Below are 24051 nucleotides of genomic sequence, written 5' to 3'. Positions count from 1 at the left end.
GTCTATAGCCGACCACTTGCATTAGATGTTGTGTTCTCGATGATGTCCGAGATAAAGAACCAGCTAAGTGCTGTTCACAGCCAATCTATTGGGGATATAGTCTGCGACATATATATGCATGCAACAATGATATTAAACTAATTACAGTTATTTGTTAGCATCAAAAAACAAAAGATGTTGGAAAATATTTCATACAATAGCTAGAACAGGGAACCGTGGAATGGCCACGTTAGGAGCGAATGGCTCATCGCCAGGGTGGAAACCTGGTTCTTGTGGTGGGGGAGGTCCGTTGTTCATACCACCTGATCGATAAAATGCAAAAAAAATATGAACTTAAAATATATGCACAAAAAATTCTTCCAAGTAAAATGTGGCAACATAATTAAATATAGGTCGAATGCAAGGATTAAGAATATATATAAATATAGAATGCAAAGAAACATGAATATAAATATAGATCAAATGAATATAGATAGAATATTGGAGAAGACAACATATCAATACCATTGAAAAATGCAGGAGCCATGACCAAATCACGTAGAGAGAGAGTGGATGTCTTGAGAAGTGAGAGTGAACGTGGAAAGTGAGAAATGAGACTGAGAGAGTTCGTGGGTGGGTGGGATCGATGTATGTGGCCGGCAGTGTTTTATATAGTGGGCATGGACATCACTGCCGGTTTTTTAAATAGAACCGACAGTGAAGGTTTGTATATCACTACCGGTTTTTAAATAGAACCAACAGTGAAGGTGACTAGCACTGCCGGTTTCTAAATAGAACCGACAGTGAATGTGCATATAAGTAAAGGCTATATTTTTTAGATACTACAAGGGGAAAGTTTTAACAACAATCGATATATTTATTTAGATAGTAATGAAATACATAAAAATTTACAAAAAAATTAGAAATAAGTTACATATACGATAATAAAGACCTTACGACTCAAAACTCCATATACGGTACACAAAGACCTATTTGCATACAGGTCAATGTTACCATAATGTGTATCAACACATTATAATTTAAACCACTCAGTAGCATTCTTCTAGCACCAACTAGGGTCAAACAACAGCACCGAGGTGGTCTACGAGCTATACCGGTTGGAGATGACAAGGTGGCATCGATGAATCCATGCCTCTGTGTACATGGCCTTTTTCTCGGTACAGTCCAGTCCAGAGCACATCGAATTCAGCTCGGCACCGCACCGATGAACCAATGCCGCTCCGGGACGGGAAATTGCCCAGAGCACACCAGGTCTCTTGGACATACAGTCCAGAGCGCACCACAGCGGATGGCTCTGTGAACCTGTGGCATTCCAATCTTGGTGTTGCTCTATCTTCAGTAGCATTCTTCTAGTACCTCATGTGTGCACCATTTTGGTGGACTACGATGCATAATGATATTTGTGGTTTGTTGTGAGAGGAAAACATTGTATCATGGCTGATAAGGCCTGGCTAAAACCAACATGCATGGAGAGGCTAGCTCCTAGCCGAGGGCCATTTTATAGGGGCTAGCAGTCATGGTACATTTTTATTTTTGAACTAAAGTTGTCAGGGTAGGTGGGAGCAGTGTTCCAATGGTTGTGGTCATGGGAGCACTGTTGGCATGTGAGGAGCATCTACACATCACTGTCGGTTTTAGTTTAAAAGCCGACAGTGAATTGGGCCTTCTATGTCGGTTTGAGCAACCGACTGTGATAGAAGATATCACTACCGGTTTTGAACCAAAAACTGGTAGTGAAGGGCCCTGCGGCCAACTTTAGGTAAAAAAATATAAAAAAAACAGTGTCGGTTTGGAGCCTACCATCGCAGCCTTTTGTAAAAAATATAAAAAAGTTTGGCTCATCTGGGATTCGAGCGCGGGTCTCAGAGTACAGAGTGCGTGGCCTTAACCACTAAGCTAGAATAGGGAGTTCACTTAGTTTACTTTTATTTATTTATTTATTAATAGAAATAATGCAGTTAGTTTATATTCTAAAATAACACAAAAATTTGTGTCTTGATTATTCAATTCTATGATAATGAACTAATGGTCTATAATTATCAAATAATAGTGTTTGTGAACATCATCTTAATATTTGATTACATAGTCAATAATTAAATTGTAGGGATGCGCACAAAATATAAATTAAAGATTCAGTGCGAATTACTGATACAACGTCTGCATAATGATTACATAGTTAACAATAATCTAACTATCTTTAGGTGCATCAACAATGAGGGCCTTATTGTGATCAATTCGTACGTAAGCAGGTTCATCACCCTCTTGAAGGATAGGTAGGGGTACGTTCACCCCGAATGCAGGCATTTCCTGATAGCCCCTGTAGTCTTCTTCGTCTGTCACTCCATCGACACCGACAATCTTTATTTTCCCTTCTAGGACTACTTTTAGCCTTCCTTTTGTCTTGTTGTCCCTTGCATAGAAGACTTGCATAACATCTCTTGCAAGGACAAACGGGTCGTCTCTGTATGCGGTCTTAGTGAGATCAACGGTAGTAAACCCTTCGCTGTCAGTGTTGATTTCCTCGAGTCGGACCCACTGGCAGCGAAAAAGAGCTGCCTTCAATGGACCATAGGCTATCTCCCATATCTCCTCTATGAAACCATAGTATGTCGCCTGCACATTGCCATTTTTGTCGTAAGCATCAAAAACGAACACCACAATTTTGGTATGTGCTCTTTCCATCTTGTTTTTTGTGTAAAATATGAATCCATTGATCTCATACCCTTGGTACTTAAGATATGTACTCGAAGGTCCCTTGGCTAAGGTATCCAGTTGATTACCCAACTTTATTCCAAGCAAGCGACGTCGCAACCAGGCGACAAATTCCTCATTATGTTTTTTATCCAGCCAAGCCTGTGACTTGCTCGGATACAGAGTTTGCAGCGATTGCCTGTGCTCATCAATGTATGGCATCACACCCTCAGCTTGCTGGAGAACAGCGAACTATGCCTGTCTGAAAGAAACAAAGTTGTCTACTATAACAGATTTCTCCCCGACCGTTCCTTTGCCACGTAGTCTTCCCTCGTGACGAGATTCTAGAACTCCGACCCTTTTGATGTCTAGATAATATGTGCAGAACTCAATGGCCTCCTCCGTTGACCATCCTTCAACCATGCCCCCTTCTAGCCTGAATCTGTTCCTAACATACCTCCTGAAAACTTTCATCAGTCTTTCTAAAGGGAACATCTGATGCAGGTACATTGGGCCAAGGGCTCTAATTTGGTCAACAAGATGAATGAGCAGATGCAATGAGATATCAAAGTAAGTCGGTGGGAAATACATCTCAAGCCTAATGAGAGTTTCGGCTATGTCCCGCTGCAGCTGCTCTAGCGTGGACACATCAATGACCTTTTTTGAGATCACGTTGAAGAACAAGCAAAGCTTTATGATTAGGGCGCAGACCTTTGGGCGGAGGATACCACGCAGGGCAACAGGGAGCAGCTGAGTCATAATGACATGACAGTCATGGGCCTTCATAGGGCCATAGTTGAACTTGAGTTCTCTCATGTTCACTAGCCTCTTCGGGTTCGCACAGTAGCCCGTCGGGACTTTGAGTTCATTGAAGAAAGAAATAAGCGCACGCTTTTCTTCCTTCTTCAATGTCCATGATGCAATCGGAAGTTCAAACTGGCCATTCTCTAGCTCCACAGGATGCAGCTCCTTCCTAATTCCCAAGTGTTGCATGTGCAGACGTGTGTCTAGTGAATCCCTCAATGTCCCCCCAGTGTCCATCAAGGTGTTAAGAGTGTTAGCGCACACGTTTTTAGTGATGTGCATGGGATCAAGACAGTGGCGTACACTCAAAAATGGCCAGTAAGGTAGTTTCCAGAAAACTGATTTTTTCTTCCAAACGCTCCCATCAGGCGCTGCTACTGCATTGTCCCCCTTCCCAAGGACAACCTCCAGTTTGTTGAGTTCTCAAAGTATCATAGGCCTGTCTCAATATTTTGGAGCTAAGCGTTTCTCAATAGTACCATAGAAATCTTTTCTGTTCCTGTGGTAAGGGTGATCCTTAGGTAGGAACCTACGGTGTCCCATATAAACTATCTTTGAGTTATTTGGCAGATTTTCCGCATCGGTGTCGTCCAAGCACTCGACACATCCAGTATAGCCTTTTGCCTTCTCTTCGGACAATGAACCTCGACCTGGTAGGTCGGTGATTGTAGCGATAAGTACTCCCTTGATCGTGACATGTTCCTTTTTGTACTCGTCCCAAACATCCGGCACACCCTTTTCAAACATCTCCACTAGTTCATCGATCACTGGTTCTAGAAACACATCGATGTCATTCCTAGGCTGTCTTGGCCCTTGGATTAGTAGTGGCCTCTGGATGTACGACCGCTTCATACAGACCCAAGGTGGAAGGTTGTATATACAGAGCATCACTAGCCAAGCGCTATGATTGCTTCTAACCTGGTCAAAAGGATTCATCCCATCTATGCTCAAAGCAAACCAAAGGTGCCTTACCTCTCCACCGATGTCCTTATAGAACATAGTATTGATAGTCCTACAGTCATGCCCATCGGCGAGGTGCCTCATCATTGTATCTTTCTTACGCTCTTCGCCATGCCAGCGCAACAGCTTGGCTGACTTTGCACATGCAAACAACCTATGCACCCGGGGAGCTATAGGGAAATACCAAACGACCTTTACGGGACCTCCTCTGGTCTTGGTACCCTCATCTAACGGCCCTTCCTTATACCATGGAGTTTCACACTTGGGGCACTTGTCCAAGTATTTGTATTTTTCTCCATGGTACAATATGCAATCATTGGAACACGCGTGGATTTTTTTAACCTCAAGGCTGATGGGGCAGATCATTTGCTTGGCCAAGTATGTCTTTTCTGGCAACTCGTTTTTTTCTGGGAGCATTTTCCTTATTATAGCTAACAACTAATCGAAGCCTTTATCGCTCAATCCATTTGTCGATTTGAACTCTAACAACATGATGTCGGCTTCTAGTTTGCTCATTGGACAATTCCTATACAATGGTGTTTTGCCATCTTGTCTCATTTTCTCTAGCTTTCTCAGCTGTCTTTCACTAAGACATCCGGTCTCTACATTACGTAGCAGCTGAGAAATGCCATCGTTATCCTCGGTGTCGTCAGCTAGCATGTTCCTAAACACATTATTAACTGTGGCCATAGGTTCTGTGTTGACACCGGGTTCCTCGTCAGCATCGTGGATGGCTACGTCAGGCATGTCCACATCATCGTCGTTTTCCCACAGAACATTCACACCAACCTCGCCATGCATAGTCCATATCGTATAGTTTGGCATGAACCCCCTGGTAATCAAGTGTGATCATATAGACTCAATTTGATGAAAGTTCCTATGATTCTTGCAATCTTTGCATGGGCAGAAGACAGGGTTCCCATTCCCAGCATGGGCTTTGGCATCGGTGATAAACTGGTTGACGCCATGCATGTACCGCTTGTCCATTTGGGACAGATGCATCCACTCTCGATCCATCTCTACACAAAAAAATACTGAGACAGTAATTACAAAGAATTAATAAGAAATCGAGCTTCATGAACAACAATTGTAGCTCGAAAGTACCATTTTTGGAAAACATTATTGTACACTAATTATTGAAAAATTGAAATTGGTAGCCCCGGCCCTGTAATTGAAAATCGTAGTAAAAACAATTATTGCACAATATTGAAGAACAACTATTCTACTCTACTTCTAAGAACTAAATATAGCATCACATACTAACAATGATGATCTTGACCACCATGGAATAATTAGCTAGGAATTTAAATGTGTTCATAGACACCAACCTTTTGGATGATGGATTCACCACAATTTGAGCCTTGCACAAATGTCCAATTGGAAAAGTGCTCTCTAGAATGGAGAAAGAACTAGAATGAGAATCAAGCAATGTAGCCATCAAAACGAAGCTAATTAAGCAACAAAATCAAAGGAGTGGATGTTTGTTACTAACCTTAAAGCAAAAAGATCAAGCCATTCTTCAAAATCCAAGCACTAGCTTCATGGTGAAGAGCAGCCGCAACAATGGAGGGAAGGGCCCAAAAGCGCACCTCTGTTCTCGGGGTGGAAGAGGGGAGGAAGAAGAGGACGGCTGTAGCCTTTTTGTGTTGTAGGCTTATCACCATCGGCTCTTGGCTAGAACCGACAGTGATAGTGCCCAATCACTGTCGGCTCTTGGTTTGAACCGGTAGTGATGAGTGCCCACCAAAACACTGCCGGTTCAAGCCACAAACTGGCAATGATGTGATCCTTCACTGCCGGTTTTAGCCCAGCCCCAATCATTTTTCATTTTCAAGCTCATAATCGGCAGTGAAAGTACGTCACTGCCGGTTCTCATAAATCCGGCAGTGATGAGGCCGGCAGTGATGAGCAAATCTGGCGTAGTTCCACGAAGGTAGATTGATTGGCAGAGGAGCGTGAGATCAAGAACAAGAAGGCAATAGAGACACATGAGTTAGACAGGTTCAGGCCATCAGTATGATGTAATACCCTACTCCTATGGTCTGTTGGTTTGTATTAGCTATCGTATGATATGCCGTGATTTTGGAGGGGGTCCCTGCCCGCCTTATATAGTCCGAGAGGTAGGGTTACAAATTGGTTAGATCTGAGAGATAACTGGAAAATAATAACTAGTTACAGGAATCTTGGGATCATACATATCCTAACAGATCTTGTAGTATCTTTAGGATATCTTTCCGGTGTTTTGCGGGAGGCGCCGAGTAGAGTCGTGTCCCGCAAGGCTTTGTCTTGTGGGCTGGGCCACCCCTAGGGGCGCAGCCCATGTGGCCTGTCGTGGGGTATCCGGGGTCGTACACCCCACAGCTAGTCCTCGAGCGCCTGGTACCCATTGTGCAACGCCGTCTTGAGCTCGTCCGTGCAGGTGCGAATAACGCCGAACAGTCAAACTCATGGTCCAACCCCCGTGATGAATTGCCGAGCAGCGTGACCTATCACCGAGCAGCATGAACTGCCACCGAGCAGCATGACCTATCGCCGAGCAGCATGAACTACCGCCGAGCAGCATGACCTATTGCCGAGCAGTGTGACCCAAGTATGGCTTGCCATAAGGGTGTAAGGAGCTCAAGTTTAGAATCGAAAATTTCTTCATAGTGGACCAAGTGTGCCCACTTAGAGTCCAAAAAAAGCAGTAGGAGTCAATCTTCTTCTATAGGCTTGTAGTCTTCGAGAAAAAATTCTGCACACTCACTGTGAGGTGAAGTGTGCCCACTTAGTCCCTGAGCCTGACAGCAGATGATGTAGTCATGTGGTGCCAGAGTCAGAAACTAGAAGAATAGTAGAAAAAATAGTCGAGCAGGCAGCCAGTCCCCGGGCGTGGCCCCAAAAAAAAGACAAAGCACATTCACCGCAAGGTGAAGTGTGCCCACTTAGTCCCCGAGCCTAACAGTAGGTGATGCAGTCACATGGTGCCAGGGTCAAAAATAGAAAAACAATCAAAGACCAACGGAGCAGGCAGCCAGTCCCTGAGCCATAGGCAGAGACATCGGAGAAATGAAACCGTGGAGAAAAAAACCAGAGTAACGATTGTACAGTGTTAGTTACTGAGCCTCAATAAATGGTGGAGAAGTCGGTGATATTTCAGCGAGCAGCAACTGATGGCAGCGATAAATGAGTGACATGGGCTGTGGTTGTGCAGAAGCCCAGGTAACGGCCCATATACCACATCGGAGAAATCAGAGCGGCGTAGATCGCAGGAATGGTTCCCAAAAAACCCTTGAATGTGGAACGGTGGGGAAAGTCCTATATAACAGTGTCGCCGCATACCCCGTTCCCACCTTTTCCACTTCATCTTCCTCCACATCTCTCGCACCACCGAATCCGCAACCACATTTGCCTCTACCGCCAAACCCTAACCAGATCTGGGAGATGGCACCGAAGAAGGGAGCTACGAAATCGAAGAAGACTAGTCCCAAGAAGATGGGCACCATGGCCTGACGCGATGAGGAGTGGGTGCCATCACGAACAGGAGAAGCGGAGCTAAACAGATTGGTGGAAGCCGGCGTTCTTCCTGACCGTGCTACCACCGGATGGCGGCCAGCCCTCGATGAGTCCTTCCCAACACCCCATACTGACGTAGCAGTGGTATTCGAGGACTATTTCTGGCGTGGGTTAGGGTTTCCTGTTCACCCATTTCTAAGGGATTTGTTGGAGCTCTAGGAGGTGACTCTGTGTAATCTCCACCCCAATACCATTTTGCACATCTCAATCTTCATCCATTTTTGTGAGGCATACCTCAGAATCCTACCACACTTCAATATCTTCCATCACTTATTCTGGCTGAAGAAGAGATGTGGCGCTGGGTCCAAGGTGGTTGGTAGGGTGTACCTCTAGCTACGGGATGGAATGGCGAGCGGATACCTAACCGTATCGCTTAACATGTCACTAAAGGGGTGGAACACCATGTGGTTCTACATGAAACAAAGCCACCCAGTGGTTCGGTGTAACGCCGACCACATCCTAGAAAGCCAGAGGAGTTGGTCAGAGCTGCCGAGCAACGACAATATGGAACAGGTGAATGAACTCCTCAGCTTAATAAAAGGCATGAGGACCAATGGCGGATTGGTGGCGGCAAGTTTCATAGTGCGCTGCGTTTAGCCCTATAAGGAGAGGGCGCACCCAGGCTTCGAGTTCAAAGGGGAGACCGATGGTACCCGAGAGAGGCTAGAAATACTGTCTAGGAACGTCGTTGAAGAGCGGACTGCCGAGCTATTCGCTCCGCTTGCCTCATTCAGATTGTCATGGTTCACAAAGCCCTTCAACTGCAAGAATCTGCTACCTCAGGTGAATATCCTGACTATGTGTTTCCAAGAAGTTTTTTATGTTGTCATTGCCGAGCAATAAACTGATCCTACTCATGTGAAGATCCATTCATAGGACAGGTCGGTGTATTTCTCAGGCGTGCCAAGAAATGATTGGCCACCGTTAGTGGATGCACGACGACCAGTTCAACCTGAAGAAAGCTCCGTTGGCGTCTCCTCAGAACCTGGAGGTATGGATACTGGTCGGATAGAGAGTCCTCCCCTGATGTCGGTGAAAATCCAGGGGAAAATGCCGGTGGCAGATGAGCCAGCCCAGAAGAAGAGGGAAACAGCGGCTACTGCTCCCTACAAACTAGGCGACATCTCACTTGACGATGATCAGACCAATCAAATATGAAGGACTGCGGTGTTCGATTGGTCTGACAATGATGAGATTCTCATGAACCCTCCCCTGAGCACGAAAGGGCCTCCACGCAACCGACGTGCGGAGGAACAAACGGGGGTAGGCAAAGAAGTCCGTGAAGCGCCGACAAGGAAAGTCCCCGAGCAGCGAGCGAAGGGAATTTCTACGTAGCAGACGATGGAAGTCCCTACAGGTCAAGCAACAGAAGTCCCCAAGCAACAAGCGGAAGCAGAACCGGAGTAGCAGGCAGAACCAAGGTCGACTGAGGAAGAGCCAAGAATTCCCCCGCCGAGCACGGGAGTTGACCCTGTGGCTGCGCCCGAAGGCCCAGGTCGGCACCACCGGTTCAAGAAATTGAACCATCAGACCAAACTGTAAGTGTCCTTGTGCTGAAGTTACTTTGCTGTATTTTCTTTACTTCTGTGGTGACTAAATAACTGATTTGATACAGTGCAAGGCAAACAACAGATCCAGCCCCGCCCGCTCAGACTGAGTAGCAACCAGAAACTGGCCCTGGAGCAGGGGAGATGCCAGTAGACCCCATCCTAGAGTCCCCAAGTGCTCAAGAGCACGCGGGGGAGCCAATCGCTACCCCTAGTGGGCTTGGTGGCAGCGAACAACTGTCTACAACGGCGAACGAGTCGGCGACAGCACCTTCAGCAATGGCGGAATCTGGAGCAGAAAAGCTTTCGGCGCTGAAGGAGCAGACGGCAGTCCTCGATGCTTCGAAGGGCATGGCCAGACCCGCTATCTGACCACCAAGACCCTAGGTGGTGCCCCCGGCTGTAACGAAGGAGGACGAGGTGGAGATCGTGTGTGATGAACCTCGACCCCAAGCAGTCTGGATCCTTCAAAAGCGCGGCGATGAAATAGTGATTGTCGAAGAGGACACCACCAAGGAGTTCAGGAGACTGGAGACTACCCTTACCGGAGTGACGAAACATATCAAGGTGAATACTACGTCTGGAAAGGTCCTGGTTGTTTATTTGAATTGGATAACAATATTGTCATTGTGCATCTGCAGGAAATAACTCGAGTTGCTGAGCAGCGCCACTAGCTAATAAAGTGAATGGAGCCCCTTGCTGAGGAGAACAAAAAACTCAAGGAGGCCAGGAACCTCTCAGAGAAGAACATCTAGAGGGCCCAATGTGAACAAGACCTTGCGGAGTCCAACACGCGTGACCTGGAATACCAAAAGGGGGTCCTAACCGAAAAGCTGGCTGCTGCGTCCGAGCAAGTGCAGAGCCAGTCCAAGCAGCTGGCCACCATCTCTGGCCAACTGAAAAGTGCTTCCGAGTAGCTGGAGAGGAAAACCAAACAACTTAACAGTGTATCCAAATAGAAAGCAGGTACGGTATATCAACGAATGTACTTTTGTATTGATAAACAACCACATTTTGGTGACAACTGTTGCGGTTGTAGAGCAAGACGCTGAGCTCGGTCAAATGCGCCAGGCTGTCGATCAACTTCGCTAGGAGAAGGCAAAGGAAACAGAGCGGGCGGACAAACTTGCTTCAGAGCTGAAAGGTGAATTCCTCCTTGTCGAAATTACTTTTGAATTAGTTTCCTTGTATAATGGATCATTGTAACGCTTGTAGGCTATCGTCATAAAGCCAAAGCATAGTTTGATGTGCTGGTGCAGGAGGCTAAGGTCCAAAAGGAGAACTTCGATGATGTAATTGCCACAAATAAGCCGGTGCTTGACTGCGTCAACCTAGAACCGGCCACTCAGCACGACGACAGGCGGCAACGTCCCAACATCGTCATCCAAAGGTGCAAGGTAGCATGGGAGAACTTCAAGACCTTCAACCGCGACGCCATTATGACCGTCGCTACCCATGTCCTTGTGGTTGTTTGGTCCCATTACCTGACCATCAACCTTCAGTTGATAGGGGGTGGGTTCACCGAAGGACTAAACAACGGGGGGACCCAGCAGCTGGAGGATGAGGTGGAGGACGCAGCGAAGATGCTAGCTGGCGATATAGATTTGTTTGGTGAGATAGATGGTAATGGTGGAGCTCAGTAATCTGCTCATAGATTATCATCTGTAAAAGCTTGACAGTGTAATTAGAACGTGCGAAAGCGCAAGAAACAATTATTTATCGAATAAATATTATAAGGTGCATGTATATGCAATATATGTAGTTTGCTTGTATTTTGGCAAAAAAATCTTCGTAGTTTCAATCCTAACGCGATTATGCGTAGTTCAAATAACGTCCGAACAGTTGGTCTGCTACTGATCCCTATGGCCTTGGCCAGCCCATAGTCCATAACATCGAGCGCGGAGCCCGTTGAAAGCTCTAGTTTGGTTTTTGTTAATTGATGAAACCCTAAGTGCTAACCTAGTTTATCAAGATGATTATGAGATAGATAGCACTACTCCGAGTGATGAAGCAATGGTGAAGATCATGACAATGGTGATGGTCAAATGCTTAAACTTGGAAAAGAAGAAAGAGAAAAATAAAAGGCTCAAGGCAAAGGTATAAAAAGTAGGAGCCATTTTGTTTTAGTGATCAAGACACTTAGTGAGTGTGATCACATTTAGGATAGATAGCCGTACTATTAAGGGGAGTGAAACTCGTATCGAAATGCGGTTATCAAAGTGCCACAAGATGCTCTAATTCATTGCATATGCATTTAGAATCTAGTGAAGTATGAACACCCTTGAAAATGTTTGTGAAAATACGCTAACACATGTGCACAAGGTAATACACTTGGTGGTTGGCACATTGGAGCAAGGGTGAAGAAGTTAGAAGTGAAAACGAGTTGGTCGCGAAGACGCTGGCATTGGACAACTGACCGGACGCTGGGTCTAAAAGCACCGGACGCTGGTAGCTTGCATCCGGTCAAACTGGTCAGTCAGCACAGTACCTAGGGTATTACACCGGACGCTGGTCTGTGTCCGGTCAAGGTAGACCGGACGTGTCCGGTCGAAGAAATACGCCTCGGGGAGCTTACTGGAAACGACAGGACGCTGGGGCATCAGCGTCCGGTCAGTTTAGCCGGAGCGTCCGGTCAACTACGTAGCCGTTGAAATCTGATGAACAGCGTTTGAAGCTAGTGACACATAGCATGAATTAGTGGACCGGACGCTGAGTCCAGGGTCCGGTCAATATGATCGGAGCGTCTGGTCAGAGCGCGTTTTGCCTAGTGAAGGGGTATAACGGCTCTATTTGATGGGGGCTCTATTTATAGCCCCATGGCTGGCTCAAGCCACAACCCTTGCACATTTTTCATTGACATAGCAACCTTGTGAGCTTAGCCAAAGCACTCCCACTCATCTCCATCATTGATCCATCATCATTGTGAGATTGGGAGAGAATCCAAGTGCATTGCTTGAGTGATTGCATCTAGTGGCACTTGGTATTCGTGTTGCACTGCGGATTTCGCTTGTTTCTCTTGGTGGTTGCCACCACCTAGACGGTTGGAGCAGCGGTGGAGGATCGGCACAAGTTGGTGATTGTTCGTGGCCATCTCCGGTGATTGTAAGGGGAGTTGTACCTTCCCCGACGGAGTGCCGAAAGGTAACTCTAGTAAATTGCTCGTGTCATTGAGTTACCTCACTTGTGGGTCGGTTCTTGCAGTGTCCTATTGTGTGGACGAGGTTTGTGAAACACCTCTTAGCCGCCAAACCACCAAGTGTTGGTCGACACAACGGGGACTAGCGTGTTGGCAAGCACGTGAACCTCGGGAGAAAAATCGGTTGTCTCTTATCATTTGCATTCTCCCGGTGATTGGCTTGATCCTCATCTTGTGATTGGTTCATCCCCTACACGATGGTATAATCACCCTACTTACTTGCTTACATTCTTGCAAACTAGTTGATACAAGCTCTTTAGCATAATTAGAATTGAGAGCTTGCTTTATTATTTACATTCATCTAGTTGAGCTCTTTATACTAGCAAGTTTGGGTGCCTTATTAATCATTGCAACTAGAATTGTTGGATAGGTGGCTTGCAACCCTTGTAGAGCTAGAGCAAGTTTGCATTACGCTATTTATCATACTAATCAAATTGCTCTAGTTTATTTATAGATTTTTTTAAATAGGCTATTCACCCCCCTCTAGCCATACTAGGACCTTTCACCTGTCCATGTGTAGGAGTAACAGGCGTGACCCAGGAACCACAGCCAACCACCCATGACGCAGAGCGTAGAGCCCGTGGCACATGTAGGGAGAGATCAGTGACTAGGTCTTCTCCATAAAAAACAGTGCGACACGTGTGCTGCTCGGCAGTTGTTGTACGAACTTGGAGATAAAGGCAGCATAAGCGGCATCCGAGCAATGTATTCTATGTTGAACTCTTGGCCTTGGCTGACCCATAGTCCATAACGTCGAGCGCGGAGCCCGTAGACATGTAGGAGAAACAGGTGTGACCAAGGAACCGCAGTCGACCACCCATAACACAGAGCGCGGAGCCCGGAGCACGTGTAGGGAGAGATCAGAGACTGGGTCGTCACCGAAGAGAACAGAAAAGAAAGGATGTTGCTCTCCGATCAAGAAAAGTGTTCGGCGATTTGGAGAAAACGTGTTCGGCGATAACGTTTGGAAAAATCGTGTTCGGCGATTTTGGAGAAAACATGTTCGGCGATTTGGAGAAATCGTGTTCGGTGATTTTGGAGAAAACATGTTAGGCGATTTGGAGAAATCATGTTCGACAATTTGGAGAAATCGTGTTCGGTGATTTGGGGAAATGTGGTCGGCGCAGTTATGGCGATTACGTATTGGAGTTTGTTATGAAGTAGCATGGAGCTCGGCGACCGCAATTGGATGTTAAACCACAATAGAGACAAAACGGAGACAAGTTATGGAGACCAAAACTTTACGGAATATAAAATTGGAGAATACATATCTGGAGTGTTTCAAGGATAGAAACGTATAAGGTGTTCGATGTGCCACGAGTTGGGAACATCGACTCCTTCTAAGTCACTTAGGCAATAAGACCCTGGTCGAGTAACATTTTTTACGACATAAGGCCCTTCCCAAGGGGAAGAGAACTTGTGCATCCCCTCAGTTTTTTGTTTTCTATGAAGAACGAGATTGCCGACAGCAAATGAATGACCTTTGATGTTTCGATTATAGTACCTCCATAAGCCTTCCAGATATTTAGCTATACGGACGTAGGTGATTAGGCGTTCTTCCTCGGCCCTATCGATGTCCTCAGACTGAACAGCCTTGGCTTGCTCTTCATCATAATTTTCCACTCTAGGTGCTCGAAAAGTAATGTTCGCTGGTAGTATGGTTTCTGAGCCATAGACCAAGAAGTATGGAGTCACGCCGGTGCTGCGACTAGCTTGAGTATGCAGTCCCCAGACTACAGCTGGAAGCTCCTTAAGCCATCTGCCCGGGTGCTTTTCTTCTTTCTAATATAGTCACTTTTTTAGGGCATCAAGGATCATGTCATTCGCCCGTTCGACCTGGTCGTTGGCTCTTGGATGGGCAACGGAGACATATTTGATGGAGATGCAACGGTCTTCGCAGAAGTCCCAGAAGTGATGGCCAGTAAATGTAGTTCCGAGATCGGTGATGATGCTGTTCGGTAGACCAAATCTATGGATGATATCTTCGAAGAGCTCAACTGCCTTCTTTGCAGTAGCCGAAACGAGCGGTTTATATTCAATCCACTTGGAAAACTTGTCGATGGCGACATATACATACCGAAAACCACCTGGTGCTGGTTTGAAAGGCTCAATCATGTCCAGTCCCCAGCATATGAAGGGCCAGGAAGCTAGGATGGTTTGCAGCTCTTGTGCCGGCACGTGTATTTGCTTAGCGAAGAATTGGCATCCTTCACAATGTTGGACGAGGTCTTCTACATCAGTGATGGTTGTGGGCCAATAAAAACCAGCTCGGAAAGCCTTGCTGACCAGTGTTCTCAAGGCCGCGTGGTTGCCATAGGAACCAAAGTGAATTTCGAGAAGTAGCTTTACTCCCTCCTCTTGGGTGATGCATTTCTATAGTATCCCCTCCTTGGCACTTTTCCTCATCAAGCTGCCATCCACCAGCACGTAAAGCTTGCTTCGATGAACTAGACATTTAGTTTCAGTCTTATCGGTGGGTACCTCGGTGCTGGTGAGGTACTTGATGAATTGCTCCCTCCAATCAGCGACCGGGAAGGTACCACAAGTACCAACTGCTCAGCAGGGGGAACCTCTTTGACTTCCTTATCTTCTTTGATGGATGGTGCCGGGAGATCTTGAACAAAGACCCCCGGCGGGATCGCGGCGCGAGAAGAGCCTAGCTTGGATAAGTGATCAGCGAGTTGATTTTGGTCACGTACCACATGGTGATACTCGATGCCATAGAATTTTCCTTCGAGCTTCCTGATTTCGGCACAGTATGCATCCATCTTCTCACTGGAATAGTACCAGTTCTTGTCCACGCTAGTTGATAACTAGCGTGGAGTCCCCGTACACCATGAGGCATTTGACGCCGAGCTCGATGGCTATACGAAGACCATGGAGACACACTTCATATTCTACGGCATTGATGGAGGCCAGAAAGTGTATCCAAAGAACATAGTGTAGCTTATCCTTGGTGGTAATGAACAGAATGCCCACACCAGCACCATTGATGTTAAGGGCACCGTCAAAGTACATCACCTAGTGTTTGGGGCAAGTAGCGGCGATGGGCTCTTGGATCTCAGTCCATTCAGTGATGAAATCAGCAAGCACCTGTGACTTAATGGTAGGTTTGCTTATGAATTCAATGGAATAGGTGCCAAGCTCAACAACCCACTTAATGATGCGGCCATTGGCCTCTTTGTTGCAGAGAATGTCCCTAGAGGGAACTCAGTGACCACGGCGATTTTGTAGTATTCGAAGTAGTGTTAGAGTTTGCGCGACATAATAAGAATGGCGTATAACAACTTTTGTACCTAAGGATAATGAGTTTTGGGCTCATTAAGTACCTCACTGATGAAGTAAACTGGACGTTGTACTTTATAAGCGTGCTCAGCCTCCTCGCGTTCGATGACAATAGCTGTGCTCATGACGCGAGAAGTGGCGGCGATGTATATTAGCAGAGTCTCATCTGGACGTGGCGCCGTCATGATCGAAGGCTTTGTTAAGAACACCTTGAGCTGCTCAAAAGCTGAGTCTGCTTCCTCCAACTAGGAGAATCGCACGGAGGCCTTGAGGAGTTTGAAGAAAGATAGCCCTTTTTCGTCGAGGCGAGATATGAAACAACTTAAAGCGGCCATGTAGCCTATAAGCTTCTATATATCCTTGACGCATGTTGGCCGTTTCATATTGGTGATGGCGGAGACATTGTTAGGGTTAGGTTCGATACCTCGAGCACTGACGATGTAGCCCAGCAGTATACCGGATGGAACTCCAAAGACGCACTTTGAAGGGTTTAGCTTCCATCGGTACTTGTTCAGGTTGGCGAAGGTTTCTTTGAGGTCGGCAATAAGGTTGTCGGCAGTCTTGGCCTTGACAACCATGTCGTCTATGTAGGCTTTGACATTGCGGCCGATCTGGTGATTGAGGCACATCTAGATGGCCCTTTGATAGGTAGCCCCGATGTTCTTGAGCCCGAAGGACATAGTTGTGTAGCAGTATGCACCGAAAGGCGTAATGAACGATGTCTTGATCTGGTCTTCTTCCTTGAGGGAGATCTGATGATAGCCAGAGTAACAGTCAAGGAAGGAGAGCAGTTCACAACCGGCGGTAGAGTCTACAACCTCGTCTATTCGAGGTAGACCAAAGGGGTCTTTAGGGTAGTGTTTGTTAAGATCAGTATAATCAACACACATTCTCCATTCTTTATTCTTTTTTCGAACGAGAATAGGATTTGCTAACTAATCTAGATGACACACTTCTTTTATGAACCCGGCAACTAAGAGCTGTTTTATTTCTACCCTAATAGCCTCCTTCTTGTCTGGCGCAAATCGGTGGAGTTTCTACTTGATCGGTTTGGTGGTTGGCGATACATTCAAGGAGTGCTCGATCTTATCCCGTGGTACCCCCGGCATGTCTGTAGGTTTCCAAGCAAACACATTGGCGTTGGCACGTAGGAAGGAGATGAGCGTGCTTTCCTATTTGGGGTCTAGGAGAGCCCCAATCTTCACCGTCTTGGAGATGTCGTCGAGGCCGAGGCCAACCTCCTTGATTTCCTTGGACTTGGTAGAGGCATGGGAAAGCTCTAGCTCTAGGATCTCCATGTCATTGGCGGGCGCTGTCTTGGCTTCGGCGACCACGCTAGCCATCTGGATGGAGAGGTCGGTGGCTTTGGCGAGAGCGAGACTCTCTGTCTCGTAGGTGTAGGCAACGGAGAGGTTGGCCCGCACAGCCAAGACTCCTATAGGCAAAGGCATCTTCATCACCAGATATGTGTAGTGCGGTATGGCCATGAACTTGGCTAGAGCTGGTCGGCCAAGTATGGCGTGGTAGGCGGTGTTGAAGTCGGCGACGTAGAAGTTGATATGCTCAACGCGGTAGTTGCTTGCCGTGTTGAACTGTACTGGTAGGGTGATCTCTCCAAGTGGTCTATATGCCCTTCCAGGTACCACACCCTAGAAGGAGTCTGAGGGTGTGAGATCTGTTATCATGAGGCCCAACTCCCTTAGGGCCCCAGCGAATAGTAGGTTCAAAGCACTGCCACCGTCAACGAGGACTTTTCTAAAGAGCACCTTCTAGACGGTTGCATCGAGGACGAGGGGGAAACACCCTGTGTAGGGTATGTCTGCCCACTGGTCGGCCCTGTTGAAGGTGATGGGGACCTCAGACCATGGGCGATAGCTAGGGTCGGCGGTGGTTTCCTCTAAAGTGATGGCGAGCACTCGTTGGGCGGCGAGCTTCCGTTCTCTTCTACTCTCAGTGGAGGTGAGGCCCCCGAAGATGGTGGCAACCACCTTATCATGGTCCTAAAAGGCATTGTTGTTGCCCCTAGGTGGTCGGTGACCTCCAACTCCATCATTGGCATCGTCATCGAGCCTCTTGTCCTAGAACTCCTTAGCCAGACCAATGCAGTCCTTCATCTTGTGTGTTGGCATTCTTGTGAAGAGGGCACAGGCCATCGAGGATCTTTTGGTACTGTTCATTGTAGTTGCGCTTGGTGCAAGGTTGACTAATGGCCACGACAATGTGTTCTGGTCGATGGTGGTGATTTCGGCTAGGCCTGTGTCCTCCTATCCGATCACGGCCACTGTTGTGATGGTAGCTGTGGTCGTCGGGGCGGCGGTCGATGTGGCGCCGGTCGTCAGGGTGATCATCGTAACGGTGAGACATGTGATGAGTGCCTGCATCCTCGTTGAAGCGCACCTCAGCTTCCTTGGTGTCGGCGTACTGGTTGGTGGTAGTTATCATTTCGCCGATACTGGTGGGCGGCTTGCGGTTGAATTTGGATCGAAGTTCGTGATGATGGAGTCCTCAGATAAAGGCAGTGATGACTTCAGCTTTTGTGATGTTGGGAATAGAGTTCCTCATCTCGGAGAAATGTTGGATGTAGCTGCGGAGGAGCTCAGATGGCTTCTAGTTGATGCGGCTGAGATCATGCTTCATGATGGGTCAAGTACACGTGGCCATGTAGTTGTCGGTGAAGACTTTCTTTAGCTCTTCCCATGATCCGATGGAGTCTGGTGCAAGGCTAGTAAATGAGCTCATGGCAGGTGGCATGAGCATGACAGGGAGATAATTTGCCTTGACGCTGGTGTCTCCTCTGGTGGCACGGATAGCAGTGGCGTAAGCCTGTAGCCACTGAGTCAGGTTCATTCTTCCTACGTAGGGCTCAACCCCAGTGATCTTAAAACCACGGGGCCACCGAAGCGTTCAGAGTGCCCTTGTGAAAGCTAGAGGCCCCTTAGGGTTGTCGACACCATTGTCTGTGGCATTGCGGTCGAGGATAGGCTCGAGGGCTGAGTCCGGGTTGCCGTACTCCTTTTCATACTCCTAGCAGCGATGCACTTCATCTTCATGGCAACCAAAGTGATGTTGCTTGATATGTCATCGTGCGTCCTAGAGGTTGCTGAGATGCACTCGAGTGTCATGTTCGACCTCCTAGTCATGTTGGCGATGGTGTTTGGCATGATGCCCCCCGGCTCCCCCTGGAGAGGTAGCGACTGGTCGGTGAAATGGCTTTGACTTGGGCGGCGATTGGATCTCGGTGTAGCTGATCGGTGAATCATGCTCGTAGAGCACGAAGGTCTTTGATCCTAGCGAATCTCATTGACCTGATAGTGAGCCGCTTTAAGCATGGCGGTGATCTTAGCGAGCTCAGGCGTTTGAGGGAAACAAGCGAGCTCGTTGGTGGCTATTGCCAAATTGGCGCTTGGAGTCTTGAAGACGTCGTGGCCGTCGACGCAGAGAAATTCTTCGTCGACGTCGCGGTGGAGCAGGAGCGGTCTTCCTTGAGAATCAAGCCGATTATTCTGAGCAGCCTCGGTCCTTGCAATGGCTGCCTCGTTTTCTTGCCGCTACACACAGTTGATGTTCAGTTCTCCTGAGCAACGCGCTCCTCCTCAGTTTTGCCATTCCAAGGAGGGCTGTCGATGCTGACGTTGAAGATCGCAGCACCCCAGAAGGGTGGAAGGAGAAATTGCTCAAAGAAGGTTTCAGCAAGGGTTTCCATAGAGCCCTGAGACTCGGAGCCTGAAGTTTCTTCCGGGATGGTCTGGAGGGGCACCCCGAGGCTCCGACCTAAGTGTAGCATGTTGACGGCTGGCGGAAGCTGGATGGCGACCTAGTCGGCAAGTAGACGGGCGCAGTCCACCTGGTCGGCAAGTTTGCCCCTTAGGGCTTGTTGGTAAGCGGTGGCGGCGTTGGTGAACCCTAAGGGAAGGGCCGTAACCCCTGTAGTTTCCCAAGCAGCGTTCGATAGATTTGGATAGAAGGGTGGTCGACGTTGAACCAGAGTGTCTAGAGCCAATTCAGCGATGGAGAGACAATTGGCGAGCTTCAGTCCGACCCGATTAATGGATTTGATCAAATCATCATTGTTGATTTGCCTCCTCTGGTAGCGAGGAAGCGGACAGCGAGTCATCGCTGAAGGAGACCTAAGAATTGACTCTGAGATTGGATCTATAGTTGCAGGTGTGTGGGTGGTCGATGCAGAACCGATCTACCCTAGCTCGAGGAGCTCTCCGACTCTGTCAGCGTTGATGACCCACGAGATGGATCCGACCATGAAGATCTGGCTAGGCTGCGGAAGGGACGAAGAGCCTACGGAAAAAGCCATCTTGTTCGATAAGGAAACATCACGCACACCCCTACCTAGCGCGCCAACTGTCGATAGAATATCGTCGGCAGTTCTCCGAGGGGTATCCCACGAAGGTAGATTGATCGGCAGAGGAGCAAGAGATCAAGAACAAGAAGGCAACAGAGACACATGAGTTAGACATGTTTAGGCCATCAGTATAACGTAATACCCTACTCCTATGGTCTGTTGGTTTGTATCAGCTATCGTATGATATGCCATGATTTTGGAGGGGGTCCCTGCCCGCCTTATATAGTTCGAGAGGCAGGGTTACAAATTGGTTAGATCTGAGAGATAACCGGAAAATAATAACTGATTATAGGAATCTTGGGATCATACATATCCTAACAGATCTTGTAGTATCTTTAAAATATCTTCCGGATGTCTTGCGGGAGGCGCCGAGCAGAGTCGTGCCCTGCAAGGCTTCGTCTTGTGGGTTGGGCCATCGCTAGGGGCGCAGCCCATGTGGCCTACCATGGGTATCCGGGGTCGTACACCCCACAATGGGACAACAACATTCTCTGTCCTAGGCACCACTGTCACCACCATGCCACTTGTCACCCTTCCATTGCCCATCCACCAAATTTAGTTTCCCCACTCACCATCCCCACTTCCCTCCATGGCGATATTCACGGCGAGGATCTCAACCTTCGTCGGGCCGAGCGCCACCGCTTTCAGCGCGGGCGTGACCTCGCACGGAGCAGGACCATTGTTCCCATCCACGTTAGGCATGACTTATTTTCTCTCTGGCCCTGCCTTCCTCAGCGCCCTCGATGCACCAGCTTATGATGTGGGGCCTGGCTTAGGCACGCCCCACTTCTACAAGCTAGAGTTCTCCACGTTTGATGGCTCCGAGGATCCCCCAAATTGGCTCAACCAGTGTGAATAGTTCTTCCATGGCCAACGTACTTTGGTGTCAGATCACGTCTGGCTCATGTCATATCACCTCACCGGCACCGCCTAGACTAGGTATTATGAGTTGGAGTAGGATGAAGGCATGCCTTCCTGTCTGAAAGCATCTAGGCCCCTTGTTGGGTTTTGGTGATTAATGATAATACATGATTACTATGACTAACATGTGTTTTGCAGAGGCAATTAAGTTAGGTCATGGTAATGGAGATCAATTGGGCTATCATGGTGGTTATGCCCCTACGATGGAAATCGTTTTGATTTTCAAAGGATGAACGACAAGGTTAAGGATGGACTAGTTCTAAGTGTCGATTGGAGTTGAAGAGACACTTAGAGTAGTTTACGACTTTGTTTTTTCCTTGGTCGTACTATTAAGGGGGTATGGACGGGTAGCTTGACCTAGGTGAGTCTAGTGAATTAGGTGTGGTGCACACTTGCTAAATCTAGCACTAGGTAGCTCCAAAATAGCCCTTAGATCCAATGGAGCAAACTTCATTCACGTATGATCGAGAGTTGGAAGTGAATGGAGGGTCAAATACTGACCAGACGCTGGCTCCGATGTGACCAAACGCTTGCTTAGAGTTTGGTCAGTTCATTTGACCAAGGTGTTTTCGTCTGGTGCGACCGGACGCTGAAAGGTCAAGTGACCGGATGCTGAGGGCCAGCGTCCGGTCGACTCTAGTAAGGTTCTAGAGAGGGAAAATCTCGACCGGACGTGTTTGGTCAGTGCTGACCAAACGCTGGCCAGCGTCTGGTCACATTGTAAACACTAGAGTTTGGGGTGAACTGACCGACGCATCCAGTGAACATGACCGGAGCGTCCAGTCACCCCACAGAGGCACATAACGGTTTGTTTTTTAGCCCATGTTATAAATACTTCCTCCATTCGTGTGTGGGGTACTTTTGCTCACTTCAACAGCTAAGAAACATCCTTGAGGGTTCCAAGAAGAGCAAGGTCCTAGTGAGGTGATTGAGATTTGAGAATCCCAAAGAGAGCCCACATTATTGAGATCAAGAGTAGCAAAGTGTGCATCCACCCTTCTCATTAGGCTTGTCATGGTCAAGTGAGAGTTCGTGCTTGTTACTCTTGGTGATCGCCATCACCTAGACGGCTTGGTGGTGATTGGAAGATTGGTGATCATCCGGCGGTGTTTCTGGATGACCCAACTCAAGTTGTGAGCGGTTGTGGGTGATTCACCACGATGGAGTGTCAAAGAATCAACCCATAGAGAGCACTTGATCCTTGCGTGGATTAAGGAGGAGCTACACCCTTGTGTGGTGCTCCAACGAGGACTAGTGGGGAGTGGTGACTCTCCGATACCTCAGCAAAACATCGTCGTGTTCCTCCTTCTCTTTTTACTTTGAGCATTTACTTTGAGGAATTCAATTCTTGTCTTTTACATTCCTAGAATTGCCATGCTAGAGTAGGATTGGAACTTAGAGTGCTAAACTTTTGTGCATTAGATTAATAGAAACACTTTCTAGGCACAAGGGGTTAATTGGGCTAACTGTAGAGTTTAATTATTGCAAAGAAATTTAGAATTAGCCCAATTCACCCCCTCTCTTGGGCATCTTGATCCTTTCACTGTCATCACTTCAAGGACCTCTGTAACTTGTGCTTCCGACCAGTCATTCCTATTAATCGGCTGCTGGAGCTAGTCTAACTCCTATTCCTCTCCACCATTCATGAGTGCTTCACCGCACTCCTATGCCATGCACGGAATGTGACGCCAACAAAGAAGGTCGAGTTGTTTGTGGGCAGCCATGCCGAGCACATTCAGGTCTATGTTGAACTCTTGGAGCCGCACGATCTCCAGATAGCAATGCACCTCATGCGTGCGTATGAGTGCCGTGTCGAGACCACAATGCCGGCACCAGCATAGTGGGCCTTCCAGCCACATCTAGCCAACCCCGGCCCTACCAGCGCTGCCACATGTTGGTGCCTAGGCTGCTCCCAGTGCTGTGCCGGCTCTGCCGGTCCCTGCCCTACTGGTGCCACTTGGGCCTTCCGTCGCTTCTCCCCGACCAAGATGGCTAAGCACCGCCACCAAGGACTTTGCTACTACAACTGTGATGAGCTGTATGTCCACAACCACAAGTGCCAGCAACTATTCTTCCTAGAAGCCTCGGACTATGTTGATGACAAGGCGATCGGCAACATGGTTGCAGATGTGGTGGACAAGGAGGTCACCAACCAGCCAATCGTGTCCCTCCATGCCATTGTGGGCATCCGCACCAAAGACATGATGCACCTCCACATCTACATCCATGGACACTAACTCCTGGCACTCCTTGACTCTGGCTCAACCCACAATTTCATCAACGCTAGGGTGATACGCCAATTATTGCAACTAATGGCATCATCCCACCCCACTATGTGTATCGCTGTGGCCAATGGGGACCGAGTCCCCTCTGAAGGGGTGGCTCGACATGTCGCCTTGAGCGTGGGCCAGAAGGAGTTCGCCATCAGCCGGTATGACATTGACCTAGGTAGCTTTGACATCATCCTCGGTGTCGATTTCCTTCGCATGTTGGGACCTATCATGTTGGACTTCAAGAACCTAAACATGGCCTTCTGGTGTGACACCCCTTGTGTCCTCTTGAAGGGCATCGACTCTCCCCACGATGATATTAGGGAGCTGGCCACCCACGCCATTGCCGCGACCCCTAAGAACCTGCTCTTGGATCAGTTGTTGCACCAGTACAGCTCCATCTTTGATGAGCCTCATAGCCTCCCACAAGTGTGACCATATGAGCACCGCATCCACCTCCTGTTG

At 47.9% G+C, this 24051-nt stretch overlaps 1 long non-coding RNA gene across 1 annotated transcript; it reads right to left on the bottom strand.

Annotated features, from left to right (window-relative positions):
* Positions 1-5360: 5360 nt before the first annotated feature.
* Positions 5361-6152, bottom strand: LOC136483239 (uncharacterized). The gene is made up of 3 exons (XR_010765371.1): positions 5948-6152; positions 5784-5847; positions 5361-5474 (listed from the first exon to the last, which is right to left on the bottom strand). It is a non-coding gene; the product is annotated as an uncharacterized lncRNA (long non-coding RNA).
* Between the last annotated feature and the right edge of the window lie 17899 nt (positions 6153-24051).

The sequence above is a fragment of the Miscanthus floridulus genome, chromosome 9 (assembly GCF_019320115.1).
Source record: "Miscanthus floridulus cultivar M001 chromosome 9, ASM1932011v1, whole genome shotgun sequence".
NCBI lineage: Eukaryota > Viridiplantae > Streptophyta > Magnoliopsida > Poales > Poaceae > Miscanthus > Miscanthus floridulus.
The sequence above is the reverse complement of the archived record's forward strand: the minus strand, read 5'-3'. Positions and strand labels throughout refer to the sequence as shown.